Below are 20612 nucleotides of genomic sequence, written 5' to 3'. Positions count from 1 at the left end.
ATATTAAAAGTAGACTCAACAAACCTTCCTGAAAAGAATAAATGTAGAAAATAACAGAAAGAGAAGACTCAAGGTCTTTCACCTGAGCAACAGAAAGGGTTCAGTTTTCATTAGCTGAGTGAGGTTTCTCTGAAACAGGACTGGGAAGAGATTAGGAGCTAAATTTGGTCAGGTTCAATTTTAGACCTACTGATGGCCAAGTGGATATGCCAATTGTTTGTTTTGGGGTTTTTTTGTTTGTTTGTTTGTTTTCTGGTACTGGAAATCGAACTCACGACCTTACGCTTACCAGACAGGTGCTGTGCCGCTGAGCTAAATCCCCAGCCCCTGTGCCAATTGTTTTGTGCAAGAAATTTACTGAACATCATGTGACATCTGATATGGATTGTTTTCCCCTTTCCTTCCACTGCCCAAATGTCCTTCACAAAGGTCTTACTACTACATCTGCAGTCAGACTCCTCCATGAGAACAGTGATATCTATGCGAAAATTTCTTATTATGCCAAGTTTCAAGGGATTGCAGAAAAATGGTAGTTCCTGAAAAAACATTAATGAAGGAACATGGGAATTTTCTCCTCTATTTCCCCATATTGGCATTACACATGCTCATGTTTTAATCAGATTCCTTCTGCTTCTGTCTACAACTTCTCCTTCCTTGGGCTTAGGAATAAAACTTCTTGGTGTGAGACTTATAACACTTCCCCTCTTCATTTAACTCTCCTTTCGTCCTAACTCAAACATTTTATCTTTCTGGTTCTAGTACTGAATGTGTCTGACTTTCTGCTTATGCTATTGCTAAATTAAGATAATTACTATTGACATTCAACCAGGGAAGAGATGAGGCAGAGAGGGAGAGCTGGGAGCAGACAACAACATTATATGTAATACAGAGGAATCCCAAATTTAAAAGGGGGTGATTCCAACCCTACCTCATTCTTTCTTCTTTAAGTATGAATGAAGAAATATTTACTTGGTTGTATAGCACAAAAGTATAACACAGCAGCAATACCTCAAGGGTCTACTACTTCATTATTAAAAACATCTCCATGAATGAAACTCTTTCCTACATCCATTCTTTTATCTACCTGTCCTTTTCAGACTATATTAATAGAATTTTAGGAATTCCCAGTAAATAAAAGAATTGTGCCTAAATTTATGGTTTAAAATTTCAGATATTTCTAATGTCTTCAGTACATGATCCAGATCTAAAACCGGTTTTTTAGAACATCTTCATACGAAGGTGGAGGGCCAAGTGTGCCAAAATGTGAAACAGGATGATGTCCTGGGTTTTGAGCTTGAAAGTGAGATGCAACAGTTGTATTCACAGCTGCTTCTGTCCCTGGAAAGGAATATGGAGGCATGTAATATTTCCGTTCTGCAGGAAACAGAGTCACAGACATTGACTGATGAAATCTAGCATTTCTTGGATCACTGGAGCAAGAGGATATTACCTGTACCCTTGAGAAAAAAATGGATAACATCTTTCTCTCTACAGTGATGGTTTTGTCACTATGGAAAGAAAATTTTCTCCAATGAATTGGTTTATCATCATTGACTAACCCATCAGGAGACATTTATGGTTTAGTAACTAAAACTAGAAGAAATGCTCTTTTAGTGTGTTGTAGATCACAAAGGAGGAGCCCTTTAAGCCTTAATGGCATTTTAGTTAAGTCTCCCATCATGGGAAAAGCATGTCTCACTAGAAACATTGCAACACTACATTTTAAACTTCATTGTTTTATGTTTATTTCTAAAAACTAAAATCAAATAAAGTAATGACTTTGAACTTTTTCTTACAATAATACTAAAAGTTGAGATAAATGATGCAAATTTTGTTTAAGGTATACACACATAATTATGAGAAAACATTCCAAAATTTAAAGTAAGTGGTTTGAAATAAAATTTCTTTTTTTCAGTTAGGCACAACAGTGTCATTAAATACCTTCAAAAAAGCCTTTTCTTCCATAAACTGGTCACCTTGAGAGACCTTAAATTTATTCTAATAATCCGGAAATATATTGTTATTTCCCTGAGAGACTATTTTTGAGTCACAGAGGAAATCAATAGTAATTTTGATAGCCATTTCTCTTTATATATTTTTTTAACTTGGATCTTTACCTGACTTTGAATGCTGTTGAATGCTCCATTTCAAAACAATATTGATCATCCTTAATTCACATTTAAAGAAGGAACTAGGGGGGCCCGGGATATAGCTCAGTGGCACAAGTGCCTGCCTGGCAAGGGCAAGGTCCTGAGTTTGATTTCCAGTACCAAAAAGAAGAAGGAGGAGGAGGAGGAGGAGAAACAACTAGGTTTTTGAAGTATATCTAGCCCTTGACTGTTTCCATATATTAAATTTAATTAGAACATAATCGTACATATTCATTTACATGCTGTCTGTGGTTGATTTTGACCCACAGTGGCAGAGGTGAGTAGACCCAAAAAAGACTGCATGGTTCTTAAAGCCAAAAATACCCTCATCTGTCCTTTAACTGGAGGTATCTGCTTTCCTCCTGTAAAGGTTTAAGATATGCTCCCTTTGGGAAGATCCCAAAGAACATGCAAAGATTATCAAATTAATTTAAGTAGTTGTCAGTTGTTTGGCCTTAGTTATATCTCTGAATCCCATGTGTAGATTACCCAAAATTGTTATATTGGTGTGGGGAATGATAATTTATAGCCACCTATTTTCCCACAGGTGTCCTGCATTATTTCTTACCTTGCTGATCCTCATAGAAAAGTATAATTACTCAGATATTAATATCATGTGTGAAGGGTGGAGCTATATTTAGAAAATATCTCACTTTTTGGTTCAGTACTTTTCTTTGTAAATTATTTATTTAATTCACTAATCGATTTCCAGTGTATTAAATGGTATTTATTTACTCCCACTTCCTCTTATACAATAAAAGAACAATGACAGTATCTGCCTCTATAAAGATAAGATTAAATGAGGGTAAAGTGTTTAAAATGAGCCTGTCACACAGTAAAGGTTTATTATTATTATTATATATGAAGAACTATAATATGCTAGCAATATTATTTATGATATAATTTCCTCATCTATCCTATTTTAATGGTTAAAGAAGGATTTATTCATCACCATTATTAACTCTAATATGAATTATTAAATAGTAAATATCACAGAGAAAAGCCTTTTTCAGTTCACAAATTTAGGCTGAAATTAGTTAAGTCTATGGGACTGGTACAGAGAGCTAAAATGTAAAAATGTACTGACTCCCCAAATCCTTTCCATTGTGAACACTGATACTGAACACTGTTTTCCTGGCAGACCGCTCCTGGTGTAGTCAGTATGAAGTCAATGACAACTTAGCTATCTTCCTACCTGGAAATGGTCGACCAGTTGACTACACACATTTATTGTGTGTACTAGGTCCAATTTATTTCTACTGCTGTCATTATCAATATTACACTCCAGGTCATAGAATCTTGACAGCCGCTCTCTGTGGTAGGTTCCTTTTATTGTCTTGTTACTCAGAATTTAGTGGTTGTCATTAAACCTGATATGAAAAACCATAAGGCATTGATTGATAAACACAACTAAGCCAGCGTGCTCAGAAGCTTCAGAAACGGAACATTTATCAGTTTCCAATATTTCTCAAAAAGTGTTTAATGTAAAATTTCATGTGATTGTGGGTGGCAAAGACAGACTTTTTTTATCTCCTCACAAACTAAGAACCCAAGAGGAATCAGTTTAAAATTTTTGCAGAAGTCCTGTAGTTTTGGCAAAACTGCTAGCTAGGGTATTGGAATTTGCAGCTTAATTTTGTAAGACCAATACACCATCTGTTGAGTTTCAAAATCAGAGTTCCGATTTCCCATACTATTAAGGATAATTTCAATAGATTTGACTTTTTAACATTCCATTTCTACTTTTTTCTTTCTTTTCCTTTTTAAAAAATGTTATCCATTTCTCACATATAGAATTGCTAAAAGTCCTGCACTTGAGTCATAGTTTTACTATGTAATATCTCTGTTTGTTGTTTGTTTTGCAAAGTACTGGGGATTGAACACAGAGCCTCCACACTGAGTTACATTCCCAGCCCTTTTTGATTTCTAATTTTGAATCAGTAGGTTGCCCTAGCAGGGCTCAAAATTATGATCCTCCTGCCTCAACCTCTCAGAATGCTAGGATTATAGGCATGTGCCCATTGCCTAGCTAGCTGTGTTGCTTTGTCTGTTACGGCCTCCATTTCCTCATCTGTAGAATGCTAAGAGTGATCATTAACCCCTCATAGAATTGTAGGAAAGTATAAATGTGACAAATCACATCAAGAGCATGGTGCACAGTAAATGCTCAATAAACATGAGTGCTTATTATTATACTCTCCATAAGCAGGTGTGAAGGAGGCACCCCTTCCTCCTTACTTAAAATAAGCTAGCTACATGATATACAAATGTGGAACATAAAATCCAGGGAAATGATCTCTAAAAGATCCAAAAATAAAAGAATCCAGAGGGAACCAGGAGAGAGAGCAGAGTGGAATATGTGAGTCTATTCTTGCTCACCTCTCCAGCCCTCTGCCCTCCTAGCTCAGAGCACTGTCACTTAATCACTGCTGCACACCAGTATTTCTATTTTCTCTGAAACAGGAAAAAGGAAAGATTATCTCAGAGATTGCAGAAGAAATGGGGTCAGGGAGAATGGATAGTTTCAGGGCAGCTTTAGCAGTGACACGAGTCTTGAGTAGCTAAGTGACAGTGAGTGTTTCCAGGAGAAGTGTCTCTGTGCACTGTCCCCTCAGAAAAGGCAGATGACCTTCTAGGGCTATAGGACACTCACCACTCCAATCCACAGATGACATGTAATGAAGGCAAAGGGACCTGGATACAGATTCTACAGCAATTTGCAAGTTTTCTCTACAATGTGGACAAACAGTGGTGTGTGGGGTAACTCTCTTTTCTTTCCTTTCTAGGGAAGGCTAGATAGTTTATCTACCACAAGCCCTAGTTGCCCTCCGTTCATCTCCTAGAGGCCAAACATAGTTCTCTTTATTATCATTAAATGTCTACATCTTCACTGATCTGGGCATGTATTCAGCTTCACGGTCTTATTTTTAATAATTGCTTTTATCCTTATTTTCAATTAAAATAAATATCTTGTTTTCTAATACATTTAAAAAAATCTTTTGATCTTACCTATCATCCAGACAGCATCCTTACAGAAAAATAATTAACTTAACAAAAAACTAGACTCTTTTTATTTTTTTCTTCCTGTTTCAAATCACTTGTAGTTTCTGCCTACTTCATTGTGTCTTATAGTCCTTGGTTTATAACATGAAGATAATACGCACAAGTTATAGACACGTGGCGATGTGAGAATTTTAACAATTTCTTGCCCTTTTTCCTGACCTTTACTAAAATGTTGCATACAACCCTTTAAGAAGTCACAGTTGGTGATTCTACCTCTCCATTTCTACATTTTTGGGGGTTGGGGAATGGTGGTAATTTTCTTTTTTATTTATCAGTGAGGAGGGAGTCCAAAAGTATGTATTAAAATAAATAAGACACTGAGATTTTACCTCTAATACAGATTCTGAGGCAAAAAAAAAAAACCTCCACCCAAGTATTACTAGAATAGTCAGGGTCTGATGGGGAAAAGAAGAGAAGCAAAAAGAAGTCAGAGAGGTATTCATGAATGATCCGATCGAGACTTAAGGGCATGGTGTGGATACTTTCATGGATTGTAGCAGAGGCAGAAAGGGAGAAAACGATCCAGAAGGCAAATGGCTGGGGAAGCAGGGTGAGAGAAGAGATACTACCTATGAGATACTGTATTTGGGTAGCAGGAAAAAAGAAGATGATTTTAGAGCTGGGAGGAGGAAAGAAAGGAAGGAAGGAAAGATGGAAGGAAGAAAAGGAAGAAAAGGAAAGAAGGAAGGAAGGAGGAAGGTAGAAAAAAGAAAGAGAAAGAGAGAGAGAGAGAGAAAGAAAGAAAGAAAGAAAGAAAGAAAGAAAGAAAGAAAGAAAGAAAGAAAGAAAAAAAGAAAAAAAAGAAAGGAAGTTTATCTCCTTACAATTCTAGTGCCTGAGTGTCCAAGATCAAGTGGGAACAGGGTCAGTTTCTCTGAGACCTGTGGCTCTGGCTTGCAGATAGCTCTGTCCTCTTCTCTGTCTTCACGTAGGCTTCCCTCTGTGACTGTCTGTGCCCTTGTCTCCTGTTTTTATAAAGATGCTAGACAAATGGGAGTAACATCCACCATAAATACCTCATTTTAAACAAATTAGATTTTTAGAAACTCTGTCTTCAAACACAATCATGTTCCTATCGTCTGGGCATTAGGACTTGCATGTACAAGTTCAGTGGGGTGTATACAACTGCACCCAGAACAGGCGGTATCAGCAGGATTGCTTCTTCATTTCTGGAGGGTAAAGAGCTCCATCATATCATCTATGGAGACAGGAGGTGATGACTCAGCTAAGTTAAGTACTAGGTTCTCTTGTGTTGAGCTTAGTGGTTATTTAGAGAAGACCTTGAGTCCAGGGTCCACCATTCAAAACCACAGATGAAGGAAAGAAAGATCCAGCCATCTGTGCCCTGAATCAATTGGGCACTGGGAAAATGCATAAACACGGACCTAGGCAGTGTCCTTAGCGCCTAGGATATTTGGCTGAGTTCCCAAGAACCTTTCCCCCACCAGAAGTCTCTTGCGAGATTGGGGTAGGCCAATATGCTAAGGAAAATAGCTCTTTTCTTTTCTTTAATATTTCTAATCAAGATAATTGGCATCGTGAGCAGTGTAATACTGGCAAGAATTGCTATGGAGAGAAACTGATTGTTTTATATATTTTAATGTTAGTAAAGTTTAGTCAACTCCAGCCCTTGATATTCAGCCAAAATTTTCCTCTTGGCTTTTCACCTTTAAGAGCAGCTTCCATGAGATCCTGAGATTGAAACCTCTGACCTTTGGGTCAGAAAAGCAAAGATAATTCAGCTAATATGTTCAACAAGTAGTGGTATTAAAATGAAATAACTTGTGAAAAAAATAAAATAAAGGTCTGCAAGGAACTCACAGTTAATATATCAAATCTAGTGTCTGCACTAAAATGTTTTAAATGATCTGTTTCTTACATTTTGTATTCAAGAGGGAACATCCTGCCCTCCATTTTGTATGTACAAGATGGCAGGAAGTCCAGAGGTTATTTCATACTCTAATACATCACCAATGTCATTGAAGGGATTTCTCAATTTTCTTTTTCTCTTCTGAATAGTGATTGCAAGGGAAACTCAAAAGGACAGGCCCACAATCTCAGTGTGGCCCTGTGAATCTTTCTGTGGCCGGGATGAGCCTCATGCTATGAGCACATACTCTGCAGGACTCCTGGAAGTAGATGCTGTGGTTTTGATCCTCACCTGTCTCGGTAGCCATACAAAGATCCTGGGATGGTTCTCTACCTCGTCTTTGGAGAGCAAATCCTTCCTATAGAAATTCTAAGTAGGAATCATGTATCTGAAAAGTTGACTGTGTAATGGAAATCTGGTCAGAAAATTAAGTCCAGTGTGGTCCCAAGTTTCAGACTGCCTTAAAATATGGACTCACTGGGATTTATTTCCAGAAATCAGTAGTTAAGCAATGTCTAAGGCTCATAAAGTGTACCACTTCCTAAATTCTTCTTTTATATTGTGTTCTGGAGAGAAGAAACAGGAGTGCCTAAGAATAAAACTCTGAGACCACAATGCACATGGAACTATGCGCATGGCTATTTATTGCTGTATAGCCATGTTGAGTATACCTTGGACAGAATGGGTGATGGACAACAGATGAGATAAACTAACACCCAACTCAGTGCAGGTAAAAGGAAAGGTAAATTTGGAGGGGGCAAATAACTGAGCCAGCGGCTTCTGAGTTGGATAACAACAGAAGAGTGATTTTTGAAGAGAATTTAAATTTTTTTTTCAGCAAAATAAGATCCAGAAGCTAGACCAGTAGGATTGGAAGGAAAGGATAGAATTAGGATAGGAATAAATATTGTAGAACAAAATCCATAACACTAGGTAGTAACTAACTGGAAATATTTTATTATTCAGAATATGAATCTGTCCCTCGTGTCCAGGCTGGATTGTTTATGCTATGAGTGACCTTTCCAAATCTTTAACTGAGTTGCTACCTAAATCTCTAAACAGTCTTTTTTCCCCAGAGGAGTGAAAGAAGTAAGTAACATCCCCTGAGAGAAACATTGATGACTTTCCAAATAGAGATAATATTTGAAAAGTCTCAGTCTACTGCCTAGAATTTGGTAGATATGAAATAAATTGTGACTATTATTATTGAAAAATAATGTTGCCAAAGTTTTTTTCCAGTTTATAGTGATTTTGGCATAAGGTAGAGAATGTAATTCTCATGCCCCATACTAAATGCCATTATATGCAGATTATATTGGCAGTGAATCAATCTTGCTGTCTTCTCCCACCCACATTTTGGCTAGTTCAGGCAAATTCAGGAGCATACATAGAAACCATCACACAAAAAATAGAAAAATACTAGATATATAGGGCTGTAACTATGGCATTTAAACTCCCTTAGGATAGTAACAGCGTAAGTAGCTTAATAATATATGTAAATTTAGGAATAGACTTCTTTTAAGATTCAACATGCTCTAATGAAAGGGTCTTCCTTAGAGTAAAAAGACAGCTTGAGACTCCCCTTTAGAAATGCAGAGAGGAGGAAGAGACATACATTTATAACTCTCTTTAGTTAAATAAAGAAAAATAGACCAAATTTACCATGTAGATTTCTTTGACAAATACATTTTGCTAGAAGGCCAGTGACCTATTTCCCTGCATGTTACATGAAGTGTCTTTGATTTTAGGAGAAAGATCTGTTATCATTACAGAATTTTATTGTCCTCCCCAAAATAACCATTTCCCAAATTGGTAATGTCACGTCCTTGTTAAGTGATTTTTTTCGGGGGAGAAAAACCTGCCAGCAATGAAAATAACCAGTATACCCTGCACATGTGTCTAAACTACAGCCCACAGGTTGTGTGCCCCTTTTATTAAGGTTGGTAAGCCTATACATAAAAAGGAAAGGAAGTTTTGTTACATATATACATTGACTATATCCTATGTTTTCTATGCAGCTGAAGACAATTCTTCACTCAGTGCAGGCTCAGACAAGCCAAAAGGTTGGACATGAATATTTTTCTGTGTTTTTATTCTACTACTATTTGTTAGTTTTTCACAGAGCACACCCTGTTCCAACCATTAAAAATCTCATGCTGGACTAACTTGCTGCAAGGCAGCTGTTAATTTTTACCAAGCACTCTTGAGGTAAATATGATGTACAATGCCCAACCGGAGTGAGAAAGTTGCATACAATCTCCCGAAAGAGAACAATGTTTAACCTGAAGGGATCACCCAGTCATGGTAGCTTTCTGGAAACCAGGAGGTGATTGTTTTTGTCGACTTACTGTGAAGGTTGAAAGCTCCAGATAACTCAAAGACCTCTATTGTCTGTATTTCTTATTCACTTGTACAAACTGAGAACTGGTAGGAGAGATACCGTTTGGGGAAGAGGAGGTTGGGGGCAGGGGGACCAGGAAGCTCTCCGTGTGTGTGGAGGGAAAGATTAAAGGATTGACACTTCCTTGCCCAATTCCAACTGTTTTAAACCGTGAAGTAGCAGCAATCTATAGTAGCACCAAGCTGGAAAGTATGGCTCAGTGTTAATTCAGATGAGTTAAGTGAGTCATAGATAGCTTGGATAATAAGATTATGAGTACCAAGCTTGATACTAAAAGCTCAGAGATGGTCTGCAAGTTCAGCCCTACCACATACATATCTAGAGGGTCCATCCTCATATAGCTCTTCTGTTTTGCTGGTTAAATGAGCAAATTCTAGTTTCTATCCTCATACTAAAATAGGACTCAGTTCCCTAAGATAGTTTTCCTTTCTTTCAAGGTCTCCCTTCTTCTCTTTTCTCACCTAAGCTCACTCCTCAAAGTGCGCCTCTCATAAGCCAGGTATTATTTGAAGTTCAAAAATCTGCTTTCAGAGGATACTTCCTCAAGGTTTCAAGGAGGAGCTCAGAGTACGCAGAGAACTCACCATAGTTGGTGTCCAAATCCCCAACAGCAAAAACAGCCACGGTGCATCTTGAGGAATCACTTCGACGATTTCTCAGCCAGTGATGGAGACAGAAGAGCAACACTCCACAGACAAAAGCCACGACGAAAATCAGGAACAGTAACCTGATGTCAAAAGCAGCAGGGGAGAAGTGAGATAGGACATGTGGGCAGTTAAAAGTTTCTGTTACTTCCTGGAAAGTGGATAAGGACTCAGCTAGGCTAGGTGCAAGCAAACCAGGATGCTGAATTCTTTAACCAATCCCCTGCCCCACAAAATGGCGACCGAATCTGCAGTATGGCTTCCCACAGAGAAGGTTGTTCTGTTCAAGTGGCGATAACCACTTCGTGGAAATTGGAAGGTTATTCTAAAAAGTATCATCTTGGTTCCTGCCTCCTTCTCTGTATCTGTCTGTCTGTCCATTCCTTCTTTCTTCCTCCCGTTCAACATTACATCCATCCATCAATCCATCCATCAATCCATCCATCCATCCATCCAACTAGTATTTAGGCAAATAAACATCTTTTAGATGTGAGACTAGGGATTCAAACATTGAAAAATGAGATTCTGTCTTTGAGCAACTAATTATCTAATTCATAATATTAAATTTGGAAAATATGGAAGTCAAGATTTAGGAAGTTATAACAAATGTCTTGAAATTTTTGATGTATTATCTTATAAAAGAGGAGGATGCTTATTTTGAATATCTTTCACAGCCAGAAGTGAAACCAGTGGAGGAATCACTTAGAAAGATTACAAAAGAAAAACAAAAAACATTCATTTTACCATCAACCACTTCCAACTCTGGAATATATTCTTATCCTTACATATAGTTAAGTTTCCTGCTACAGATACTTTTAAGAAAACATTACCCAACAACCTGAGTGATGTTTCTATGGATATTGTTTATGTGACCCTAAAATTTCTATATGCTGCATGATTTCATACATTGTTTCAGATTATTTAGGAAAACAAGTAGGTATAAAATACCTACTGTATTGTGAAATAAATTGAGGATATCTTTACCGGATGAACCAGTCACTAGGATGTTGATCACTACAACTTACACACCTGGTGCTAAAGGAAGACTAGTAGGTGTTAGTCCTCAAGATGACTAAAGCCTATTTCTTTGGGGCCATGAGGTGGGTACTCACCACACTAGTTTCACCAGAACAGTCACCTGTTTATTCCTGCACCACAAGAACACATCTTTTCCTACCACAACCAAGCAAACGTTTACCCTTTACCCACTCTGTTCAAGACACGGAGAATGCAGGTAATCTGAAACCATCAGACATATTAATAGATGACTTTACTGCAATAGGTTTGATTCTAGAATTACAGATATCTTTGTGCGTTGAGAAGGTAGTGACTAACTTTAGGGCCAGTATGCTGTACGAATGAGGCAGATAATTATTCCATCATTCTTTTATCCATATATTTGGAGTCCTTTACAATTCCAATTCTCTAAGGGAAGGATTATAACCTGCTGATCTTTAATATTTTGGTAGAGAATAACAAGCACTGGAAAATTTGTTGCTTTGTGGTTGAACAAGTGGACCAAAAAAGAAGTTAAGCTAGAAGAAAAACAAGTATGTGGCCACTTGTCATTTAAAGGAGTTAGAAATTGATCACTCTGAATGCACAAATCATGTGTGTGTATAGGCAGAGCTCAATCATTCCAGAAATAAGCTTAAAAAGATTGTACCAAAACAAAGTTCACAGTAGATTTACCTCCCCAAGCAAAGGGATGAATGTGTTCTTCATCTCAGAGTCCTTCGCTATGGACAGTATGGTGTACTGGTTATCTATGTGTGGATGAATTTCTTTCAGACCACAGAGTATGACCACTGTTAAAATGTGCTGGACTGAACCATAGAAATCTGTTCAACACAGCCTGATAACCTCAGATGGGGCTAGACTTAGTCATATCTTCTTCGCTCATTGTTAAGATAACACCCAATAATTCTCAGCTTGAAAGCATTCAGAAACATCAGTTAACTTATTGCTTGTATTATCCCCCAGGAGGTAGTGTATCATGTCCATCATTATGGTAGTCAGAAGTGACCTTTCAACAGAATGTGAATTGTCAGTTTAAAATTTGTACCCTGAACATCAAAGACAAATCAGACAACAGGGATATGCTTGCTTATTATTGCTTCTTTTGCTTTTTTTTTCTCCTTGAGCACCTAGAATATTTGCTAATGTTATTAAGCACAAATGGCCGAGAAAAAAATGACCAAAGCATCCTAAGACAAATGATCACTAGTAAAGGATTTTCAAATAATTAACAGCTTACAAGTGAATATTGTCCAGCCATCAAAAAGAATATAAATTTATATTTGTTATTAAAAGTCTTGATGAGCAAAACAATCTGGAGGGTTCAGTCCTTACTTTGTATATATTATTCTACATGAGTACAATGATGTCACCAAAATAACTATTAAGTTCCAGCAGGGCTTACTTTGTACGAAGATAGTGTTATAAGAATTGTTCTTTCTAATACTGAGTTTTTATAATGTATATATATATATATCATTTTTGTAGTTAAAAAGTATTAAAATGCTATATTAAAGCATAAAAATCTTTAAAATATAGTGATAGTTAAAATATAAATGTAGGGAAATTTTTAGTGTCTGGACCAAATAAAAAAGCTGTAGATTTTTTTTTTTTTAAATTGGCCTGGGCTGGGAATTTAGCTCAGCAGCACAGCGCCTGCCTGTCAAGCGCAAGGTTGTGACTTCGGTTCCTGTTACCGGAAAAAAAAAAAACCAAAAAAACCCCAAAAACAACAACAAAAAATTGGCCTACAAGCCCATGACTGAGAATATGCATTATTTCATCTTTCTCCACATGTAAATCTCTGCTATTCTCTCTTCTCATTTCAAAAATAGCATACTTCACTTAAAATCCATTCTAAATACTGAGAACTTTATTTTATTTCTTCAGATTTTTGACCCACTCAGTATTCTTTTTGAGCCCTGTGCGCCCTCTGGTGGAGATTCTGATAAGCGCTAAGATGACGGAACAGTGAGCTGGAGAAATCAAAGTTATCCTATAATTTCAAAGTTTTTGGCAACTATGAGGCCATTTACTTACCCTAAGGACTTTACATAGTATACGACTGATACTAGATCTGGGATAGGAAATGGACATGTCACTAGGTAGCCAAGGAACTTCAACCAGAATGTGGACCTTCTGACTCCATGGCCTCCCTTCCTTCTCACCACTGTTTCTGTTTCTTCCTCCAAATCAGTTATTCAGCAGAATACTTTGAGTTCGTAAGAAACAGTGCCTGAACTGTGACACTATTCTAATTACCCAAACTTCAAATAATGGCCCTTCTTCACCCGGAAGGTGTGGACATCGTTCATGCTCTATATGGATGGTTAGGCAAATTCTCAGTGCTGAGAAGCCACAGACCTAAAATTATGAGTTTGTTAATGTGAACAGTTCAAAAAAACAACCACAGAGCTGCCCTATCTTTTCCCTTGCTACAGGGCAGTATTTTTTGTGCTGGGAAGTCATCTAATCCAAATATATAGCTTCATGTGCAATAACTCACTCTGACAATATGCAGTATAGGAACCATTGTTGAACTCCTGCCATCTTGTATGGTGAACCTCTGCATCACTTCCAATTTTTTTTATTACTTGTTACTGTCTTTGATTGTTTGATCAATCTTACATTCTTATATCTGGTGGATTGAGCAACTTTGTTGAAGATAACAGTATGTAATGTAGCAACCACTGTGAATTCCTATCATATTGTTTTGAGGTCATGAACTGTTTTTGTCGTTTTTGTGTTGTTTTGATTTTGTCTACATTGTTGCTGTTTTGTTAGTTTTTTTAATCTTTCAAATAATGAAAACTCACTCTGAAACTTGTAATGCGATAGCGTAGGACCCCAATATTATAATCCTTCTTATACAATTGAGAAAACCCATGCATAGAAAATGTAACTAACTTTCCCAAAATAGCATTACTGGAAATGGCAAAAGTAGATTTTAAGTAAAAATATTGCCACTGAGCAAGTAGCAAAACCCCAGCTGTCGCCTCACATGACAGTGGGGAACGCTGCCTGAATACAGTCAATAGCCTATGTCCCAATGTACTATAAGGAACTGCTAAAAATACAAAAATATATAGAAGCAAGAGCCTAGAGAGTGTTGGAAAAAGACTGAGGTCAGTGTATAAACAAAATGTAGTAAATCCTTCGCATAAAATTAGAGCTTAACTCCAGAGCTGGCTTAAGCTTTCTAGCAGTTAATAGGGTGAAAGCGAAAATTGGGTAATATAGTGTCCTCTAAACTGAGGAAAGCGACCAGCACAACTCACCAAAAGTGCAACTATTCCTTATATTGAAACCAAAGAAAAATTCAAGTGTGAACTTTATAAAGACGGAACAACAAAGAGAATGTTAACAATAGGGGTAGCATTTCCATGTACTCTCAAGATAAATGGGATAACAAATCTCGGGGATTTTGTTCTTTTTAAAAATTATTCCTCCAAATAAGCATAAGTGCATTTCAGCTACAATAATTTGAGGACAGTGATGGGTATCAAACCTTATCATCCAAAAAGTGATAGTAAGTTGCATAGTATCAAGGAAAATAGGTGGACTGTATATCCCTTAAGTACTTCACAAAAAAATGTGATGAATTAAAAGTGGACTATACAGCAAGCCTTGTTAAAATTCTAGACTTGGAATTTACAATCAGTCCTGGGTTCAAATTTAAGCATTGTTGCTTATCTGCTTTCAAAGAGGACTAGAACAAAATATCTGGCCTCAGTGAATGAGGTAAGAAGGTAGCACATCATTAGGAAATTCACTAATGCAATTAACTACAGACTCCTTCAAATGTAGAAAACATTAATGTGTTTAAGCCCTTCTGTTCATGTGAATACAGGTACTCTATCTCATCATAATTACTTATGGGGGAAGGAACGGTTTATAAATCACATATAATGCTTAAATGTTGCACAGAGCATAGTAATGCATTATTCATGCTAAAATGTAATTACAGTAAAATAAGTATATTACATAACAAAAAAGGAGTCAGATTGTGGTATTTGAAAACATATTTAAATAGAACCAATAGTATGTTGGGTTTTTAAAAAATAGAAAATACTTCACAATATTCTCAGAACATAGAAGTTGATTAATAAAATTTCTGGCTGATCAAAGACTCTTTCCCCCTCACTATAGCCTCTACTACCTTTTACTCTCTTTTAAATTTTTCTTTTTTACCTTTTCTATTCCCTTGCATTCTAACCCAGGTTTCCTTTTTACACGTTAATTTTGCATAGGGAGCTTGAGCAAATTACAGCCCTTTGAATTTCTCATTTCTAAAGGATATTTGGATGAGGCCATCCTCTGGATCCTTTTATCTCCAATCTAGCAGGTTGGTGTTACTCTTGTAGTACTGTTAGTAAAATAATGAATGTGTTTTCTTGGCCAGGTAACATACTTTAAAAAGAGATAATGTGTCTGATCAAAGAAACAATTGTAAATTGAAATTCCAGAACGAATATAGATAAATAAAGATAATCTTATATGGATGTAAGGCTTTTATTCACTTAGAAAGTAGCAGGCCTTTGTTTATATACTTATCCTACTGTCACTCTTTGTGCAAAAGAGTCAAGATATTTTGTGTATTCTCAATAGATTTACTACTTCTCTACAGTTCCAGCCGTGGTCTTGACTTCTCTGTGCTTATTTCATGCTAATAAGTATTTCATTTGAGGCAGTTTCTGGTTTTCACTCAAGAGAAAAATAATGATAAATATAACAGATACTTTTTATGCAAAACACTGCAGCCAGAAAAGAGATCGTGACTATCAGTTGAATTCCTGCTATCAACTATCTCTCTCTAGTTTCCAGTTTCTTCCCCCAAAGTGAGACTGATAGCACCCAAGATCTACAGTCAACATAAAACATTTTCTCAGCATAACATATTCCTGCTACAGCAATTAGAAAGTTAGATTCAAGGGGCTGGGGATTTAGCTCAGCGGCACAGCACCTGCCTGGCAAGCACAAGGTCATGAGTTCGATTCCTGGTAATGGAAAAAAAAACAAAAAACAAAACAGAAAGTTAGATTCAAAATTTAAGACTCTTTCCAAGTATGGATTTCTGTGCTCTGTTATCCTGAATCAGTGGCAGAAAGCAAGCAGGTAAGATGAGGATAACCATGAAAGCCAGAGTCATGTAAACACATAAACAGTCAAAATCTCTTAGAGCAGAAATGGCAAAAGAGGGAACGGAGAAGTAAGTCCAAAAATTATTGCAAAGAAAGAGTGGCGGAGAGTTGTGCTAAAGCTGAAAGAGTAGCACATACAGTACTTACTAAAACAGACTGTCAACAGTAAAACGATCCACTCCAAACAAGTGAATGAACCCAGGGCCAACCAAAGCACTGTACTTGGCCTGGTGTCTTCCTTTCCAGCCGGTGCTGAGAGTCCCTGGCTCGAAGGGTAATAGGCAACGATAATTGAAAACAGCTGGCTGGCAGAGCAAGCCGCAGCCAGAAGAAAGCACTTGGCAAAAGCGCTTTTCTGACACTTGCGCTAAGTCCCAGTGCATTAGTATTATCATTAATCATCAGCAGTGTCATGAATAGCAACTTCTCCCCATCCCCTGAATTTAATTCGGAGAACCATTAACATCTACAGCACAAAAAGCAAGGAGTGAGTTATTCATATAATTCCCAGCTCACATAACCCATATCAGAGTTATTCACATAATTCATATCAAAGGCACTTTGAAAAGTGTGCCTGGTATCAGTTAGAATCTAGGTGGATCTGCTGATTTTTGAGATATGACTATCCAGAAACTTGCCTCTCTCATCCTTGCTGTGACTTTCGAGAGTGGACGCGGCTGTAGATGACATCAAGACACTAAAGCACCCTTGAACCTCAACAGAGGGGAATTCTTATTTGCAAAAATACCTGGAAGCCAACTTAAGTCTTTACTTGTTTAACAAAGCTGATCATAATGAAAATTGAGTTTCTTTGTTTTATTTTAATTAATGTGCATGTATATTTGTTTTAGAGAATTTTAGATGTATATGTGATATTAGCTTTGGGGAATTTTATGTATGTATCTGTCTATTTTGATCAGTTTCATGCCCTTGACCTTCCTCTTCCTTACCATACTTGTCCCCCTGGTTTTCTTCTATATCTCCAAAAAGTCTGCTTTCTTCTTTCCTATCATCTGTCTTTATTTTACTCATTCTTTTACTTGTACTTTGGGTTTTTCATGCACAAGAGGGGACCACAATTTACAGTGAATGTTCAAATAAAAATTGATTATAATAAAAGAGACATTGTGATTAATATACCTCAAAATTCCCTTCCTTCATTTCAGGTATATTCATCCCACCATTTTTACCACTTTGTGCAGCAGTTCTGAAGTTCACTTTTATGAATCTCTTCATACAGTGGGCAAAAATGCGGTGAACGCGGCTGAGAACTGCCCGCGGAGGGAAGGCAGGCTCGCAACAACACCATGGTGTGTCCTCGTCCGCCTTATTCATCAGATCTGTCACCATGCGACTGTGGCTCTTCTCCAAAGCAAAACTGACCATGAAAGCTAAGTAGTTTGAACTCATTCAGGACACTGAGGCAGTCACAACAGTGCGGCTATGACACTCAAAAAGACGACTTGTAGAATTGCTCTACAAAGTGACGAGAATGGTAAGTATGTTCCAAGTTGGGAAATATTTTGAGGGGAATTAGTGACAGTGTGTCTTTTATTATAATCATTTTTAAATATAAAAATTCACCCTATTTTTCAGTCAAACTGCAAAGGAGCAATGTGATACTTAATTTTGTGAAAATGCTTGTGCATAGCATGCAAAAGAAATAATCAACAGAGAAAATGGACAACCTACAGAATGGGGAAACATGGTCTGCTACTCTTCGACAGAGGACTAATATCTAGTTTATATAAAGCACTGAGAAAATTAACATGCCCAAAAAACAAACAGCCCAATCAAAAACTGGGAAAATATACTGAATAAAGACTTGTCCAAAGAAGCAGTACAGGTGACCAAAGCCAATGAAAGCAATTGTATATCTTGTCTTTAGCAAAATGGAACCATTTACAGTTTAAAAACTGTTCACTTTTGTTTTTCTGACATGGTTACAAGGATCATTTGGAACTCTTTGGAGGATTTTCAAGTGACTTGAACCTTTTTAATACTTTGAATTGTTTAAATGCTAAGTAAAAGCATAGAATCTCTGACTATTTACTTACATTTCATTTTCTTCACACAGTAGATCCGAGAGCTCCAACTGAAACACATGTTTAGAACAATAAAATCCAAACATCTCATCAGTATAATCCTTTAATACATAGCAGTGCCGAGAGACAATGTGGATTTACATCTTTTCATTTGTTTATGTTAATTAAAAGCTCCACAGCACATTTTATTGTTGCTGCAGAGTTTTAATTGAAAGAAATTCTCTGGGTAGATTTTTAATCTCACCAGTGACAAGAGATGTATATTGTGAATCAGATTTCTGTCCAACATATTGCTATGTGTAGATTTGAAAAGCATTTTTTGCTTTCTCTGTAGGCAGATTTTGCTTAATCTAAAGAGCTTTTGTACATCTTGCACTTCCTCCTTATTTTCACATTTTTAGTAGAGGAAAGGTTTTCATTACCCACAGGAAATATTTTCATATAAATGAACCACATTCCCAGTATGTGGAAACAGAAAATCAATCCTACTAGGCGTAATGGGTTCTAGGCATAAAGGGATAACTTTATTCTAAAACCAGAATCCTTTTAAGATCACATGACATTCTGTTGAGACTTACAATGCTCTCTTTATCAAACAAGGGGAGAAATAACCTTTAAAAGTCACAAGCCCCAATTATTTTAATAAACTATCTCAGTTCTCTGTGTTGAGCCTTATAGGGTATAACGTCTCCCACTCACAACCACAAGAAGAGAAAGTATTTCTTTCTAGAGGTTTTGCTTGCATTTCTTTGTTTGTTTTCACCTGTGAACCAGGAATCCTTCTGGGTACAATGAGAAAAATCTTTAAATGCCACCATTATGTAGCAGTAAAAGTTGGGTTGTTGAGGTCAGTTGGAGCACTTAATCTCCTGAACTATCACATATAACTACAAGTATGAAGTTACAAAGTTTAAAACGATAAATTTGGGACTTTTTACTGAGTAATGTACTTTCCCCTTAATCCCAAATGCATCTTCTTTAGCACCTTGTATTTATATCACCCAGTTTATCTGGGCAAAGAGATTTGTGGACTTGCAGATGGAGCCAGGAATTGGCCATCTGAGAGCAAGGTAATGAACAATTTATAAGCACAGAAAATGAGTTGCATTCTTTTTTGCTACGTTGCTGCAAATAGATTTGCATACTAACAGAGGAAAATGAACTTTCAAATTTAATCCATAGGAAAGTTTATTTACAAGAAGGTGAAATCATTTGGGATCTAGCTTAACAGAAAAAATAAAGCCCACATCTCACTTTCAGCTCAAATACTAGTACTGAACTTTAGCAAGAAATACTATGTTTCATTCTTACCACCTAACTGCCAAGGTTAGCTGTCAGGCTCCTCCATTATTAGAAAACTCCAAGAGAAGTCTTAATATGCTTTGAGTCAAAATCTTTCAGATACATTGTGTTGAAGTAACACAGGGAAGCAGATATTGCTCAGAAAAGAATGCTGGAGCAGAGGAAAGAAGAGACCCTAAAGTGGTTCTTTCCATCTAAGTCAGCATGAAAAACCTGTCGGTGGCTCAAGTATGGTTGCAGGGAACAGTAAATATTTCTTAAATTAATTCAGCCATAGCACCTTGCCCTGTGTCAATAGCATTTTTGATTTTTTAAAAAAGTTTCACAGCATAGCAAAGTGAAATAAAGGTTAAATTTGCATTGCGTTATTTCAATAGCAAGAGGACAATAGAAAGAAGATATAAGACCAATGTCATGGATATTTTGCTTTCAATATTGTAGACCAATAAATGTTATCGGTCATAAAATGCTAATATCACCTTCTTACAACAAATCTTTTAAATGCAGGAGTAGTAATGATGCCCACACAACAAATCTATAACAAATCAAGTTCTCAGAGTACTTCAGAAATCTCCCAGAAAGAGAGACGGTTACCTGAAAGAGTTGAACACACCAGGTCCCTGTTGTTGAGATCGCTAAGCTGACACTGAACGGTCTGAGTCTTGACTCATGATATGCTTAGAGATAGTGGTTTTCTGACTCTGATGATCGCTGTCTTTCTCAGCACTTGTTGACGTATCTGTCTTATGCTTCCTTGCAGAGCACGCATTAATGATGGTCCTTGTGACCACTGAAGTACGTGCTGGGGGAAAGAATGTCAGGTGCCTGCTCACAGGCACTCGCAGTTCCAGGAATTTAAGTTTAAGGTCAGAACTCGGGGCACTGTTTGTTAAGGCTCTGTAAAGGAAGGGTGGTAAATGTTGACCTGCGTAGTTAGCTGGCTGCTTAAGTAAATTTTAAAACTCAAGTGCATGTTTTA

At 37.0% G+C, this 20612-nt stretch overlaps 1 non-coding gene across 1 annotated transcript; it reads right to left on the bottom strand.

The window, feature by feature from the left end:
* Positions 1–296: 296 nt before the first annotated feature.
* LOC102015205 lies at positions 297–20404 on the bottom strand. Its single transcript, XR_001233823.1, has 4 exons — positions 20228–20404; positions 18344–18381; positions 10069–10211; positions 297–1338 (listed from the first exon to the last, which is right to left on the bottom strand). It is a non-coding gene; the product is annotated as an uncharacterized LOC102015205 (transcript).
* Positions 20405–20612: the final 208 nt, after the last annotated feature.

The sequence above is a fragment of the Chinchilla lanigera genome, unplaced genomic scaffold (genome assembly GCF_000276665.1).
Source record: "Chinchilla lanigera isolate Chin_1 unplaced genomic scaffold, ChiLan1.0 scaffold00019, whole genome shotgun sequence".
NCBI lineage: Eukaryota > Metazoa > Chordata > Mammalia > Rodentia > Chinchillidae > Chinchilla > Chinchilla lanigera.
This window is presented reverse-complemented; position numbering and strand designations above follow the sequence as displayed.